General features: G+C 47.6%; 1 protein-coding gene across 1 annotated transcript in view; it reads right to left on the reverse strand.

The window, feature by feature from the left end:
- SHB (SH2 domain containing adaptor protein B) overlaps positions 1-16023 on the reverse strand; it is a 145503-nt gene that overhangs the window by 4775 nt on the left and 124705 nt on the right. The window lies entirely within an intron of this gene.

The raw sequence follows: 16023 nt of genomic DNA on the forward strand, positions 1-16023 counted from the left end.
CAACCCTTGGAGCACCTGCAGACAGAGCAAGGCCCTCCTCTCCCGAGCTCAGCTGGACCCTCCCAGAACAGCAGGGCCCTGCCTTTCCCTCGGCCTTGACAAAGACAGAGGTGAGTTATGGGCTGGGTCAGGGCTTTCTGGCCACAGCCTTGCACAGGGGGTAGTGTGGGGCTGCCCTGTCCCACCAGGTGACTGTGTCTCCGGTAGCTAATGTGGCAATGGGGTTAGGACAAGGAGCCAGAATTTTGCCAGTGCAGCTCCTTGGGCACGGTCGGGGGATGGGAACAGCACCCCCACTCGTGTGCCAGCCAGGATGGGGCGGTGCTGCTGTGGCCCTGCATCTCCTGGCCCTCTCTTCACGCCTGGCTCCTGGGAGGGGCAGCAGTGAGTCCTGGCAGCGGTGCATGGGCAAGCGGCTTCTTCTGTGCCCCTGCGCTCCTGCCCAAAGCCATCTCGCCACCCAGCCCTGAGCGAGCCCAAGAGTGCACGGATTTGGTTTGAAGGTGCCGTATAAAGTATTTTCTGGCCCTGGCTTTCTCCTCAGGCTCCCAGCTGTATCAATGAGCCTTAATTCCCCCTTCTTGAGGGGGAGGGGCATGGTGGCGGGGGGAGGAATCAAACTGCAACATTCCCTCTGGTGAATAGCACGGGGGGCACATCTCAGAGCTGCCCTGGCTAGTCTGCCTGGCGCATTGTCCCACAAGGGCAGGCGTTGCCTAACTGCACAGGATACAGTGGCTGTATGTAGCGAGCCGCGTCCCTCGTTTCCATGGGCATCAAACTACAGGCAAATGCAATGACCCGGAGGCTGTCCACGCAAGAGGCAAGTCAGTTCCATGGCAACTGCTCGAGCTGCTAAGCATCAAGAGCATCCTCCAACCCACACCCCATTCGCCTGGTGCAGAGCTCCTGGAGGAGCCACCCCTGGACTCCAGGCCCTGGGCACCACAGGGCTCTGTTCTGCTCTGTACAGCAGTAAGGGCAGGGCTGGGCCACAGGCCTCACCACCTGGCACACAGGGCAGCGGCTGTCATCACCACCTGTGGGCTCTAGTACTGAGAACAAAGCACTGCACATGCCCAAATCTTGGATCCCTGCAGGGTGTGGGGGTCGGGGATGACATAAAAACAGCAGGCACTGGCTGCTAGACATGGTGCAAAAGGAATCAAGTGGTAGCGTGGCTAGCATTGCTTCCTTAGGACCATCTTGCCACAGTGGCTTCCACTAGGATGCAGCATTACTTTACAAGTAAGATCAACATTTAATTTCTAGCAAAAAACAACCTGTCACCCTTCTGTGAAAACAGCATTTGGAAAAGCTCTCTTTCCATGTGCTAGAAACAACATCTCCTAGGGAAGAGACGAAAGCTCAGTTTTTCCTGATTTGTTGAGGCAATTCTCTGATTAAATGACCCTTCTCTGTTGAGCAGAAATCACTGCAGGCCTTGTAATTACAGCTTTGCAAGCTTTAAATCTTGATTTAAATTTCAATTTTTTACAGGAATGATTCTCTTTTGAAACTTAATTGCTCTCTAAATGATTTCCTGCAAGCCAAGGGTAACATCTCTAAATACGTTCTTATGAGGAGATATATTGTTCCCTTCCCTTCAGCTCATTGTGGATTTCCTTTGCTGGTAAATGGCTTATGAGTCTGCCATTAAATTAGCAGGATCAGAGAAATCGGTGCATATGAATTGAAAGAATCTGGCCTGAACTGGAGAGCAGGTTGTTAAATGTCTTCAGGTCTATTGCTCAGGCAAGAAGAGTGGAGTCATGTGCTACTTTTCATAATATTAAGGAAGAAAGAAGTGTTAACATTATTCTTCATGTTCCCAGCAGAATGCTCAATACTATGAAGTCACCCCAGAACAGTTAGTGTCCTCAAAGCAACCAGCTGCCCCTATTCACAAGACAATTTGCTTCTGCACTAGGACAACACATTACCGCATTTTCAAAATCCCAGGCTGGGACACTTCTGGGGGACATTTTTGAGGTTAGCAGGGTACTCCTAAGACAGCCAATAATTGTTCTCTTTCTCAGCGTGCTGGTGTCTGCAGCCGGCATGTGGCTCACAGGGACATGGCTGGACTGCTCGGAGCGAAGGGTTTATCCAGTTCCTTAGCACCCGCATGAGTTGATGGTGACACACTGAACAAGTGTCCTTAACATTCGCTCAGAGCAAAGGAGCGGCCCAACAGCGACACTCCTTTCCCCTCCACACCCTGCCCAGCGATCACTCCACCGGACGCTGAGCAAGTGCTACGCCACGCAGCAATGCACTGGGGATAAGGCAGATAAACAGGCAGAGAGCTCTCCACACCCATCCCACGGGAGAGGGAGCAGCGGGGAAAGCGCTATCCTCCCTCCCCATTTTCTTGACATTTCACCTTGAATGAACATTGTCATTATAAGGGACCCAATGCTGCGACTGGTGAAACAAAGCCAGGTCCTTTCAGAGAGCCCGAGAGATGGGAGACGCCGAGGCTGTATGAAACATGCTGCCTAGACAATTCACTGCCCAGCTCCAAGCACCCAGCCACGCATTTGGTGTGATGGAGCCTGCTCCACCCACACGGCACCACAGCCTGTCCTCTGGCACGCACAGACTCTTCTCCGTGCCCTGCTCCAGCAGCGCGATCCTGCCCGAGCCAGTTCAGACCAGGGGCCAGAAAGTCACAAGAGGAGTGTAATGAACCAAGTAGCTCAATGGAGCTGGCTGCCAGATTGCTAACTGGCAGCACTGGTCTCCATTAACCCGGAAGCTGCACACTACCCTCAGCTGTGCTGCACCCAGCTCTGGCACCGCACCCAGCGACGGAAGGGCAATGGCCCTGCAGAGCCATTCAGGGAGGGCGACGCTGGGCAGGGGGCAGCGCAGGGACCTCTGCAGGTGGAGGGTCTGGGACGCATGTTCTTGGCGGACTGGAGATGGGAGTTATGCCATGGGATACTGTGGCAGGAGCAGAGCTGGGAGAGCCTTAAAAGCCAGAACAAAGACTGGGTGTGAGGTACTGAGCTAATGGAGGGCTTCCAAGAGGAACTGACGTGGTCAGAGCACCCCTAAGAGCAGCATTTAAAGTGGAGCGGAGAGGGGGCCTGCCATGGCAGAGGGGGTACGAACCGGCCAGCAGTAAATACAGGCTGGAAATGAGAAGCAGGTGTCTAACCACCAGAGCGGCGAAGCTCTGGAACCATGGGGAGCAGGCAATCTGACTAGCTTTAACATGGAGCTGGATATGTTTCTTGCGGGGATTATACGAGGGGCTGCCTGTGAAAGCAGGGATTGGACCCGATGACCCAGGAGATCTTGTCCAGTCCTATGTCCCTATGGAGTCGGTGGGAGATGGGAAAACCCTGGATGCGTGTGAACTCTCGCATTGGGGGGAGGCAGCAGCAGTGGGTTTGAGTTGTGTGGGTCGAGGGAGGAGACAGGCCCCAGCCTGTGCGTGTCCGTGACAGGGTGGCTCTGGAGGAGGACAGAGAACAGAAAGGGCTGGGCCAAACACACGACAGGGTGTTGGCCAAGTGGCCATGCGATAGCCACAGGGGTCAGGAAATACAGGACTTGGATTGACAATTTCCCTTACTGCTTCCACTTCCAGCCCTCCAGGGCCTCAGCACAGCACAGTGGGGTCCAAGGCACAGGCTGGAGAGTCTGGCAATGAACTCGCTTTTCGTCCTGTGCGAAAGGAGGAAGAATGTCCACGAACTGCCGAGTGTGCATCCACTCCAAAGGAGCAGGCCCCCAAGCAGCCTCTCGCGGCGCCTGTGCTTAAGGCCCAGCCTGACCCCAAAGACCATCCTCAACAAAGGACCACATCTGCTTCGGGCTCATTGCTTCTGGCCGCCGTACACACAGGCATATACCCCCCACCCCGATCTGTCCTGCCAACATCCCCCAGCCCAGCTGGAGGGGTGAGGGCCACTCATGCCAGGAACCAGAGAACGTGACCCTAAGGCTTGGAGAATCCTGCTACAGCTGGACACCCCAGCCCTTCTGCTGATTTTTCACGGTTGTTACATTTCCTGCCAACTACAGCCCAGCCGGTCAGACCAGGCCTGGACCAGCAGGGTCTGACTGGCTGGGGATTGGGACAGAAGGGCTGGGAGAGGGCTACCAGGCAGTCAGCAGCAGAGGTGAGCTGTGCCACGGGCCATGGCGTCAGAAAGATTTACTTCTGACTGGCACCTGCTGCCAATCGTTTGTTCAGAAGGAGACCGAATGTGGTATAACCACCCTACATACCAGGGACCCTCACTTGAGGGCAAAGTCAGATATCTGCAGCTGGTTTTTCCCTTGATTACAAGCCCATGGAAATGTAGCTTCTGTTAACAGCAGTGTAATGACACCATCAGTTTACAACGATGCTAAAGAAGCCAGAAACAGCAGCCCTGTTTCTCCAAAAGAGCAGAGTGCTTAGGTCATTTTCTTCTTCTTTGATAAAACAAGCTGAAGGAGCAAGCCATAAATACACTGCCCTCCCAGCAGGTGAACTTGCCTAATTAATGCACCAAAGCTTTCAAATAATACAGAACGCCATTCATATCTATGCTAACACTGTTCATTAGCATAACAAAAAGCAATTTCAGATCTAGAGGATTATTAAATACTGTTGCCTAGACAGACCCTAATAATAGGAACGGTCCCCCTCCTAATAATCAAGGTATTTAATAATACATTACATGTCTTTGCAGCTGCTGGGACACATTGCCTGCAGCAAGTATGCCTGCCCTATCCCTCTTCCTTTCAGCTGTAATTGCTTAATGCATATTTCATGAAGAATGCAGAGTAACTTATGTTAAATAGCTCCTCTTCAGGATAAAATGACTTAAAAACACTTGCATACAGTACGTGTGTGATGTTAGGTGGAGCAGCTGCCCGCGTGTGTTGGTGATTGTGACCCTATTACAGGAATCCCGGCACTGTTAGCCTCTGCTCCTCAGACCAAGAGAACAGGGAGAATCAGCACCACCAATTTCCAAGCCAAGTGGAATAAAACAGATTTCTGCATCAAATCATGGCTCCCAGGCCTCTGCTGAACACATGCCTTTCCTCAGTTTGTACCGTAATTCTGAGGAGCCTGGTCCTGCAATCAGTGACAGACCTTACCGACGGCAGAATCGGGCTCTGAAGGCTCAATCATTGCCCTCATCACATCCTCACTGGATGGCCCCTCCTCCTTGCAACAGGTAGCATGTACAAATCCGTTCTAGTGGGAGGGAAACACAGCCCACACTCACCACTGGCTCCATCGAATTGCCCACAGATGGCTGCCTGTGTGAGATTAATGCAGAGTTTGTGAATCCTTGACTCCACCATGCCTAGCGAATTACAAACAGTCCTGAAATTGTCCACAGAGCACCCCATGTTACTAGGCAGAGAGACAGGACCAAATGATTTTCATTACCAACAGGCTACCCAGGTGAGGAATTGCTTCCGGGCCACCTTTGCTCTCACTGGTATCAGCGTGATTGTTCCGAGACACCCCATCACCAGAACATCTGGCTACCTTCACAATAGACAATAGACTTCAAAACAATAGACTTCAATCTTGGGAAAAGTGCTGGAAATCAGCAACTCTCCTAACCCATTTCCCACCTGTCTCCACTTTGACACTTCCATCTGCTCAATCCATTTACTACCCTGAATTTACATTTCTTCAGCAACGCTGTGCTTAGCATAAGGACACAGCGAAGGCCCTGAAAAGAACGGCCTTCAATTAGCTGAAAGAAGAGAGACCGTCCTGACTTAAATGTGCTATTGTTTGTTTTACTGCTGGTTTATGAAGAGTATCGGAGCAGAGTGGCGGGAGATACACTTCATCACACAGCTCTGCCAGTGACCCTCAACCCTGGTCTGCACCCCCCCCTTGCCATGTCTGTCCCCAGTTTCCTGTGAAGATCCTGACACATGTACAAAGCTGCATGGTGATATGCAACATGGAGACAGATTTACTAGGAATTCTGATGAAATCGCTGAACACCCACTCCACCCGAGAGCCCAAGTTGTAACTTAAATCCAGGACTTTGTAGCTGGAAGGCAACTACATTAACTCATTGCGCCATTGAGCAACCGCTGGGGAATATTTAAGAGTGGGCAGCACTTTGTTAGCTCCATTTCACCGACTATTTGTAGCCAACTGCAGTGACCGCACCGTTACAGCTGGGTTCAACATTCCATTCCAGCCCACTTTTTTCACTTGTTCATAATTCTCTCCAATTTTTTGGGTCTGGATGTTGTTTTGGGCTCAAATGCAGCCACAAGGCAAACGGTTTTGGAAAGCTGGAGATAAGTTGGTTTAAGCATCTTTTCCCTGTAACGTCAGCATGACAGCCTGACTCCTGCCCAGCACCTTCCCCCTCTGCCTGTGTTCCAGTCACAATAACTGTGCTCATGCTGGCTGCAACTAGAAATACTGGATGACGTTTTTCACCATCCTGCATAAGGGTGAGAAAACAATCAGTGTAGTACAGGGATTGGCAATCTTTGGCACGCGGCCCGCCAGGGTAAGCCCCCTAGCGGGCCGGGCCAGTTTGTTTACCTGCTACGTCCACAGGTTCGGCTAATCGCAGCTCCCACAGGCTGCAGTTTGCCGCTCCAGGCCAATGGGGGCTGCAGGAAGTGGCGCGGGCTGAGGGATGTGCTGGCTGCCAGGGGGCTTACCCTGGCAGGCAGCGTGCCAAAGGCTGCCAATCCCTGGTGTAGTAGTTTGAAAGCTATGGCTGTTTAAATGAAGCACCCTCAAGCACGTTTGATGGGAGTTTGTTCCCCTTCCCAGCCCCATAATGTTCAGGGCCTCTTGACACATTTGTTACCGAGGTCTCTGCTAAGTAGCTACAGATCCCGAGCCTGCTCCTGCTAGGCCGTGTGGTTTTACTGTCACTTTTTAAGTTTCTCTTCCCCATGTTGCTGTGCCCGAAAATCAAAGAGGGGCAAGTTACTAAGATCCAGATCCTCAGCAGGTTTTCATGCACTTAACTCCCAACAAAATCAGTGACAATTAGGCAGATAACAACAGAGGTGGGCAGAATGCATGTAGTCAGTTGTGCACAGTGCTGTTATCCGTTGCCAGCAGATCGAGGGACGTGATCATTCCCCTCTATTTGGCATTGGTGAGGCCTCATCTGTAGTATTGTGTTCAGTTTTGGGTCCCATACCATAAGAAGGATGTGGAAAAATTGGAGAGAGTCCAGCAGAGGGCAACAAAAATGATTAGGGGGCTGGAGCACATGACTTATGAGGAGAGGCTGAAGGAACTGGGATTATTTAGTCTGCAGAAGAGAAGAGGGAGGGGGTATTTGAAAGCAGCCTTCAACTACCTGAAAGGGGGTTCCAAAGAGGATGGATCTAGACTGTTCTCAGTGGTGGCAGATGACCGAACAAGGAGCAATAGTCTCAAGTTGCAGTAGGGGAGATCTAGGATATTAGGAAACACTATTGCATTAGGAGGGTGGTGAAGCACTGGAATGGGTTACCTCAGGAAGTGATGGAATCTCCATCCTTAGAGGTTTTTAAGGCCCGGCTTGACCAAGCCCTGGCTGGGATGATTTAGTTGGGGTTGGTCCTGCTTTGAGCAAGGGGTTGGACTGGATGACCTCCGGGGGGTGGGGTCCAACATGCCCAGAGTAGAGCACGGGGTGCAGCCCACGCAACCCCACCACGGCTGCTGCAGGAGCAGTTACAGCTCACGGCAGCACAGCTTTCAGCCAGTGGATCCACGCAGCAGCAGCTGCTGTGGAGCTGTATGTTACGGTTTACAGTGTGTGCGCATGGACTCTCTGCCCCATGCCCACCCCCCACAACAATGGTACCATTACATAGGCGTCCTCGTGCTGGTCTTGCACTCATGGAGCATTTGTAGAATACATATAGGCTATATAATGTGGCTGCAATAACCTGGGCCCCATGTCCTGCTTTGGGTTACTCAGGTGCCATTGGACCAAACAGGAATTCATAGATGCTAAGGCCAGAAGGGACTATTGTGACCATCTAGTTTGATCTCCTGCATTGCACAGGCCAGAGACCTGCCCCACAATAACTCCTAGAGCAGAGCTTTTAGAAAAACATCCCACCTTGATTTAAAAAATGGTCAGGGATGGAGAATCCGCCACAACCCTTCGTAAATTGTTCCAAGGGTTAATTACTCTCATTCTTAAAAAATGATGCCTTATTTCCATTCTGAATTTATCAAGCTTCAACTTCCAACCATTGGTTCGTGTTAGACCTTTCTCTGCCAGATTGAAGAGTCCAGCTTGATGATGATTCCACTTTTACAGTTACATTTCAAGACTTATCAGTTAGCCAGTTTTTAATCCATGTAATGTGTGCCAATTTTACATTGTTCTAGTTTTTTTTTTTAAATCAAAATATTGTGCAGTACCAAATCAAATGCCTTACGCAAGTCTAAGTATATTACAGAGGTAGCCAAACTTACTGACCCTCTGAGCCACATACAATAATCTTCAGAAGTTTGGGAGCCGCAAGACACGAACAACCTTTACACATGCATTTTTAAAAATATTAGCATCCTACTTACTGTATCATGGCTAATTACTGCTAGAGCTAGAGGCTTTGTGGGTCTCCATCCTCGTCATAAATCTTTGGAAATCTGGTTGATATGTTGTGAAGGCAGTATGAAGGAGTTCAGTCAGATATTGATTTGTAAGGACTGCACGACATTTCGATTTTACAAATTTTATCACGGACTACAGTGATTCACAGCAGTATGTTGTGCCAAAAATGGAAATAAGTCGCATGCTAGTCTTTTTGAGTTGAGGATACTTCATTCCTGGCATTTGCTTCCAGAACTTGATTATAGACTGTGATTTATGCATCATCTTTAGAGCCTGATCCTCCTAGAGTTCCAATAGTTCCATTTCTACAATAGATGTTTCTGTAACCACAGTTTTGGGAATTGGAAAGCCATCACTGGTCACATCAACTATGAATGGGTTTACAAGAAAGTGAAGGAGGATCTCAGTTTCTACAAAATCTTCAAACCTGGCCTGAAAGTCATCAATCAGTCCTTATAATTTACCTCTGTATTCTTCACGTTAGTGATCTTCTACTTAGATTTCAGGGAATGTGTTTACCCTACTCTTGAGATGAGAAAAGCGGTTGAAGTCTCTTGACACAATGCCTCTTTGCAGAAGCTTTAACTTGTTCTGGAAGCTGAAGGCTATCTAAGTAAGGACAGAAATAATCTTACTTTGGAGTGCCAAGTTGAGAGTTTGAAGATGCTGCATAATATCAGTGAAAAACATCAGATCCAGCATCCATTGCTCATCTTTAGTTGTGGATAGGACTTTTCCTTTTCTTCAAGGAAAGCATTGATAAGCTCCAACAGTTCCACAAACCTACTTAAGACATTGCTGGTTGAGAACTGCCTCACAATACAGTAGAAAGAGACGTCGTTACATTTGGCTACAAGATCCAGCTCTTCAATGAAATTTTTGAACTGTCGATGAGTCTTCCCATTCAAGCGGATGAAATTGACAATTTCCAGGACTGTTTTCATAACATTTTCCATACTTGAAGTATCTGCCTGTGAGATACTCACGATGGATGATGCAGTGAACAGCGAGAAACTCCTGAAATTTGGGATCACTTTTGAAAAGTTCGATAAGGCCTACTTCCCCCCCACCATTGCAGGTGCTCCATCCGTTGCAACACTGACAAGTTTATCCAATGATACATCGGCATTTGTCAATGCTTTGTCATGTACGTTCTTCACGTCAACACCACGGGTTTTTTTTTTAGTGCCACTAAGTCCAACATTTCTTCTTTCACAATTACATCCACGGAAACATAGCAAACAAATATTGCTAGTTGTGGCTTATCTTGTATATCTGTGGATTTGTTGACAGCTTAGGCTGAAAGCTAGAGAATTCTCTAGATCATTTTGCATCTTGCTTGCAACATCAGCATTGATCTGCGAAATCTACCTCTCTGTAGTGTGGCGTGAAATTAGAATTTTCTGTATTAGTTGTTGAAGTTTTGTGATATTTGGATCTAAAATGGCAACCACTTCCACAATAGTCTTCTTAACAAATTCACCATCACAGTATGGACATTTTGCATGAGCGATATTCCATGCCATAAAAAACGAGCTTCACTTGTTGTGTCAGCTTCCTTACTGAACACCAAAAGTAATGTCTGTTGACTGTTGAGGTGTAATTTTAATATGGTTAGCTTGTTTTTCCTTAATTCTGATGCAGGAGGGTACTGTAGCGGGACAATGCCAAATGGCTTCAATAAAGTAATGGGAGACAGATATATTAGCCACAGGCTAAACAAATCTCTGTTACCAGAATAAGCAAATGGCAGCTGCTCCAGGTCAATTAAGACACCTGGGGCCAATTAAGATCTTTCCAGAAGGCAGGGAGGATGCTCGGTTGATTGGGACACCTGAAGCCAATCAGGGGCTGGCTGAAACTAGTTAAAAGCCTCCCAGTTAGTCAGGTAGGCGTGCATGTCAGGAGCTGTACAAGGAAGTTGTGCTGTTGGAGAGACTGAGCAGTACACACCATATTAGGCACAAGGAAGGAGGCCCTGAGGTAAGGGTAAAGTGGATCTTGAGGAAGTGGGGGCTGCTGTGGGGAAGTAGCCCAGGGAATTGTACACATCCTGTTTCTAAAAAGTCAGCTACCATAGCTGATACTATTAGGATCCCTGGGCTGGAGCCCAGAGTAGAGGGCCGGCCCGGGCTCCTCCCTCCCCCCCCCCCGATTAATCACTGAGACTGGGAGACAACAGAGACTGTGCAAGGGAGGATAGCTTTTCCTCACCTCCTTCGCTGTCTTATGATGAAAATGGCTCAGTAGGTGGTGACCCTTGCCTCTAGAGAGAGAAGGGCTACGTGGAGGGTCACAGTGAGCCTCTGAGGCTAGTAAAATCCACCTGGAAATGCGGGACCCACGGAGACAAGGACAGGGCTTTGTCAGAGTATGTAGAGGAAAAGTTACTGTGATTCGTTTTGTAGTGACGTTTCAAGCTGCTCGCTTTGTAGTGAGAGTGTGATGCATTGCAGATAAGGCACAGGGGTTTGCCATCTTTACTAGTGAATGCAAAATCTTCCTCCCATTCTGGCTGAAAACTTCAGTTTTCTTCTTCATACTTGCATTTCTTACATCTTCTTGAAGATGTCACCGTCATCCACAAAATTAATGTAGGGTTAACATTTAAATCTAAAACTATTCAAATGTGACTTATGAACAGTAAACACCGCCCGTAGTGTGCAGCATGCAAGGAGATCACAGCACTAAAGTGACTCAATTTCCTATTATAATGAGGATGTGCTGCTGAAGCTCCGAGCGCCAGCTCACCCTCTCCTGTGTGGGTGAAGCAGTGAGCCACGGCGCCCCCTCTGCGGGGCTGGAGCTGTGACCACCAGCTCGCTTCCTCTCTCCCACCCCCGGGGGTGAAGCCCCAAGCTCCACAAGCAGCAGTTGACCCCTTGAAGAGACGCACGTGGCTCGCAAGCCACGGCTTGGCCCCGCCTGGTATATTACATCAATACTATTACCTTTATCAACCAACATTGCAATCACATAAAAAAAAAAAATCAAGTTAGTTTGACTTGCAAAGCAAGAGCAGAATTTATCCCCAAGTCTTAGTATGTTTTTAGTATTTTTAATATTTCTGGATTTTTCATTCCCAATATTGCTACTTGCCAAGTTGATATCCGCTATACCTAAGAAATTCAAAAACAGGGCCAGGGCTTAATCTCTTAAAACCACACTTCTGAAAATCAGACCATCTGCCTAAGTGTTGAATGCCCAGCAATGCCTACTGAACCACAGAAGTTGCTGGGACTTTGTGAAAATCTTGGCCTAGTACAATAAGCGACTTCTAAAAATACAATCACATTTTGCTGACTGTCTATTAGCACAATTATTCTTCGCCAAGGTCCTGTTTTACTGAAGCAAATCAAAAGCTTCGCTGAATACAGCATTTACCTCTTTTTCCTTTTCTTACTTCATTCATCTCCCTGGGCTTTGAATGCAGAACGTGAATATCTGTAGACACTAATCATTGCCATAAACGCCTTTTAAACACTTTCAGACCCAAACTGTTTACATTGATGTAATGGTTTTTGTGACACAGTAACTGAGGGAAATATGTTGCAACAAAACTACTGTCATGAAACTGAACCTTTGAATTAAAAGTTCCCTAGGCATTTTTCTTAGACTGAGTTAACTAATTGTGGGGAGAGGGTGGCTGTGTGTGTGGCAGTAGTTGGGGGGGAGGATTCTTTATAGGCAACTTCTCAAACTACACTTCATCTTACTTTGCTTTGGCATTGCTTAAAGTGGCAGCACGTGACAGATGCAGAGTTTTTTTTTTTCTTTCTTTCTCTCTCTCTCGCTTTTTTTTTTTAAAAGGAAAAAAATAATTTAAAAAACTCTTATTCAAGTTATGGTGACTGGTCAAAAGAGCTGGTCAAAAATTCTGTCCATTTATTTTTAAATCAGAAGATACCATTTAAACAAAATTGGAACTTTCCATGGAATGTGCTGATTTTGATGAAGTCTCATTTAAAAAATGAAGTGTTCAATTATGTCAAAACATTCCATTTCAGCATTTAAGGACTATTTCCATTTTGAAAAAACTTTCCGCATATTATACAGACAACTGAAATAAAACCTTTTTTTTTTAAAAAACAAACAAACAAACAAACACTTTGTTTCATGGGAAATTTCAAAATTGCAGAATTTCCTGAGAAACTGAAATTCCAGTCCACGGATGGTTCTAGCAACTGGTGTGCCGAATCCTCAAATAGAAGTGTATAGAAATCAACCTTCTGGTATGTGGAGTGGTTTTTTTGTTTTTGGCTCAGCTGTGTTCTCCAAGAAGACACGACACAGTGATAGATCATTCTGTACCTGACAGTGACTATCTCCACAGAGCAATTAACAACATCTCTTCTAGCACTGGCTGATAATATGTCCCTCAGCAACATTATCAAACAGGTGGGAAAGCTATAGCAGTGTCAGCCTCAGTTCTCCATAAAGGATTTCCATTAGCTGCTTTGAAAGAGGGGCCAGATTGTTAGCCTGTTGGATAACTTCAAATGACAGGGTACTCTGAGGAAAGCCAGTCTGCAAACAGCAGGGGCCCTGTCACTTCTGTTTAGATCATAAGTGGAGTAGGAATACATTAAGAAACCACTTTGGATAAAATGTTTATTTGAAGAACCATAAAAAATGCCCTAGCTCTTCCCAAAATGTACAGGGAAAAGGACCTAAGATTTTCTTTTGCTAGCCAAGTTACATTGCAAGGGCTTAGGAAATGTTTTAATGAGATTTAAGATTTCCAAAACCCAGCACTGGTCTCACTGATACACATAAGGTTTCTGGATTCCAAAAATCTGGGCTCTTCTATCCTACAAACCCAGTCCTGAAAACTCTTAAGCATGTGTGTAACTCAGTTCACATTGATCGTCTCAGCCTACTTGCGCCCAGGGAGTTACATGCATGCTTCTTTCAGAGTAGCAGCCGTGTTAGTCTGTATCGCAAAAAGAAAAGGAGTACTTGTGGCACCTTAGAGACTAACAAATTTATTAGAGCATAAGCTTTCGTGAGCTACAGCTCACTCCACCAAATGCATCCGATGAAGTGAGCTGTAGTTCACGAAAGTTTATGCTCTAATAAATTTGTTAGTCTCTAAGGTGCCACAAGTACTTCTTTTCTTTATGCATGCTTCTGAGAGTGCATGACCAGGCCCTCAGTAAATATTTTTCTACACGTTGGTAGAAGATGCCAGAGGTATCTTCTGTTCTCACCCAGGCTTACATGGATGTGACTCACGACTTCAAGTGGAATTACTCCCCGTGTACACCAGTCAGAGCAGTCTGGCCCTGGTTTGACACGTTTTTGCAATGTTTAGACAACTTGTAAAGTAATCTCCAGCTAAAATAAGCGCATTGCTATAAGCCTGAAATCCAAACGAGCCAGAAAGCTTGGGACAAAGGCTGATTTCTCTATGCTTGACCAAGGCCAGTGCAGCGTCTCGGGGAGGGTGGAAGGTGGGGAGGCCCCAACTGCAACTGCTTGAAAGGCATATCAGCCTAAACCGTGAATAGCCTGGCTTCTGACAGGTTATCAAAGCTTATACCGACTCCAGGGTGAATATGGATTTAGGGCTGGGTGTTACCAAGGGATTCCCACTCCCAAGACTGTCAGAAACAGACCACTGAGCAAGCAAGGAATATAGATACAATAGTTATGGATCTGAATATGGACTTTTAGATCAAGCTGAAGTTTGGAGAAGCAAGTGCGTGGACGAGGATAAGGCCTGGTTGGGCTGCCACTCTCTTCTGGGCGTCAGGCTGGAAAGCTGTAGAACACTAGATGAGCATGCGTTTTGGCATGATACTAATTCTGAAAATACCTCCCATCCACCCCAGGGACGTGGAGCCATCTATCAAGCAAGCATATAATTTAGGCACTTGCACAAGAGATTTTCTTTTTTACAGACTTACTGAGCATCTTGATATGCGAGTCTGAGTTCATGGATTAGCGCCCCGCTAGATGGTAATTGCTCCCGTCATGTAAACCTGATTGCTGCTCAGACACGCACTAAATTCCACAGGCTGAAGGACTTTGCATTAGAGCCTGTACATATGGACAGATAACTGTGGCTCTGACTAAAATAGAACTTGTAGGCTGGTTGTTAAGAGATCTCCTACGCACTCCGAATAGTCACTTCTCATCTATATTGTGGACTAAACCGCCTGAACCATTTCTTTGAAGTTCATACTCATTGTGGGCCAGGTCCTCTCTTGGAAATCGTACGTAAGTGTTACCACCATGCAAAACATAACAGCATTCAACAGAGTTTTAAAGGCTTATTCTCTAATTAGAAGTGTGGTATTGCTCTCCTCCTTCGGCCACGACATTACGACTTGGCTCAAATGTAAATATAGACCATTCATCGAGATGCTGTTCTGCTACTGGATTCAGGAGATGGAGCCCGGATGAGCCAGATGCATAAAGGAGTCAAACCTAAGCAACTTCATCTGGATATATTTCATGAACCTGTGTGTTAACAAATGAAAGACCCTGTCACAAGGGTCTTACAAATCGAGCTGTATGTACAGCACCTTTGCATGGTGCGGACCTGGCCTGGTAGGTGCTGTCACAGTGTAACGAACTGGAGCGCGAGTCCCCCCTGACCTCATGGAGTCTGCAATCTGTGCTTCAGGAGGGAGTGCAACAGGTGTTCTCCCTGCATTATTCCCTCCCACCACTCTACCAGGAGCTTGCTGCTGAGTGCCAAGCGCTGGAGGGGTTACCAACCGGGGAGTGGAGCCCCCTTTCACTGCTGGCCCCAGCAGCATCAGTGAGGCCAGAGCTGGATGAGTGGGCCCTGGGGCTGCTTGAGAAGCACTGATGGCTCTGACGGATCCCCTGAGATGTCTGTCCTGGGCAGTGGATCCCGTTCCTTTGAATTCCTCCCCACTTCAAACACTGGTGAGAGCTGCAAAGGGATTCCTCGTCTTTGCTACTCCCCCCGCCCCTGCGTGCCAGCAGGACTGGCCCATCTAGTCTTGTGCATTTGTCACTGACCAGACCAGTTCTTGTTTCAAATGGGTCAGTCAATAAATAGCAAAGCGCTCGATGAGAGCGGAGACCCTTACTCAAGCATTAGCCTACAGTGAACTGAAAGTGCAAATAATGCTGGAGATCAAAGGGGCTGACCTGATTATGTGAGCTGCCTTGACGTGTCCTTGCACCTGGAGAAGGCGTGTTTTATGGTGCTGCCCTGTGCAAGGGCCCTAGTCCTGTCTGTGTTTGAGTGAGTGTTCTTGGCTGCCCTGTCGAGCTTCACTTGCTGCTGTAGATGTGGAGAGAAGGAAGCCAGGACAGCGACATGATTCTGCTTTATTTCACTCTGCTGAGGAAAACCCAGAAGGGCGGGTTCTCTGCTGTATCCCCGGGGGCAAGGACAGACATTGGGGAGCTGGTGTCTAGGCAGCTCTAATGCACACCTGCTGGCTATGGCTCCCAAAGAGCCAACCGC

This window comes from Dermochelys coriacea, chromosome 5, assembly GCF_009764565.3.
Source record: "Dermochelys coriacea isolate rDerCor1 chromosome 5, rDerCor1.pri.v4, whole genome shotgun sequence".
Taxonomy (NCBI): Eukaryota; Metazoa; Chordata; order Testudines; family Dermochelyidae; genus Dermochelys; species Dermochelys coriacea.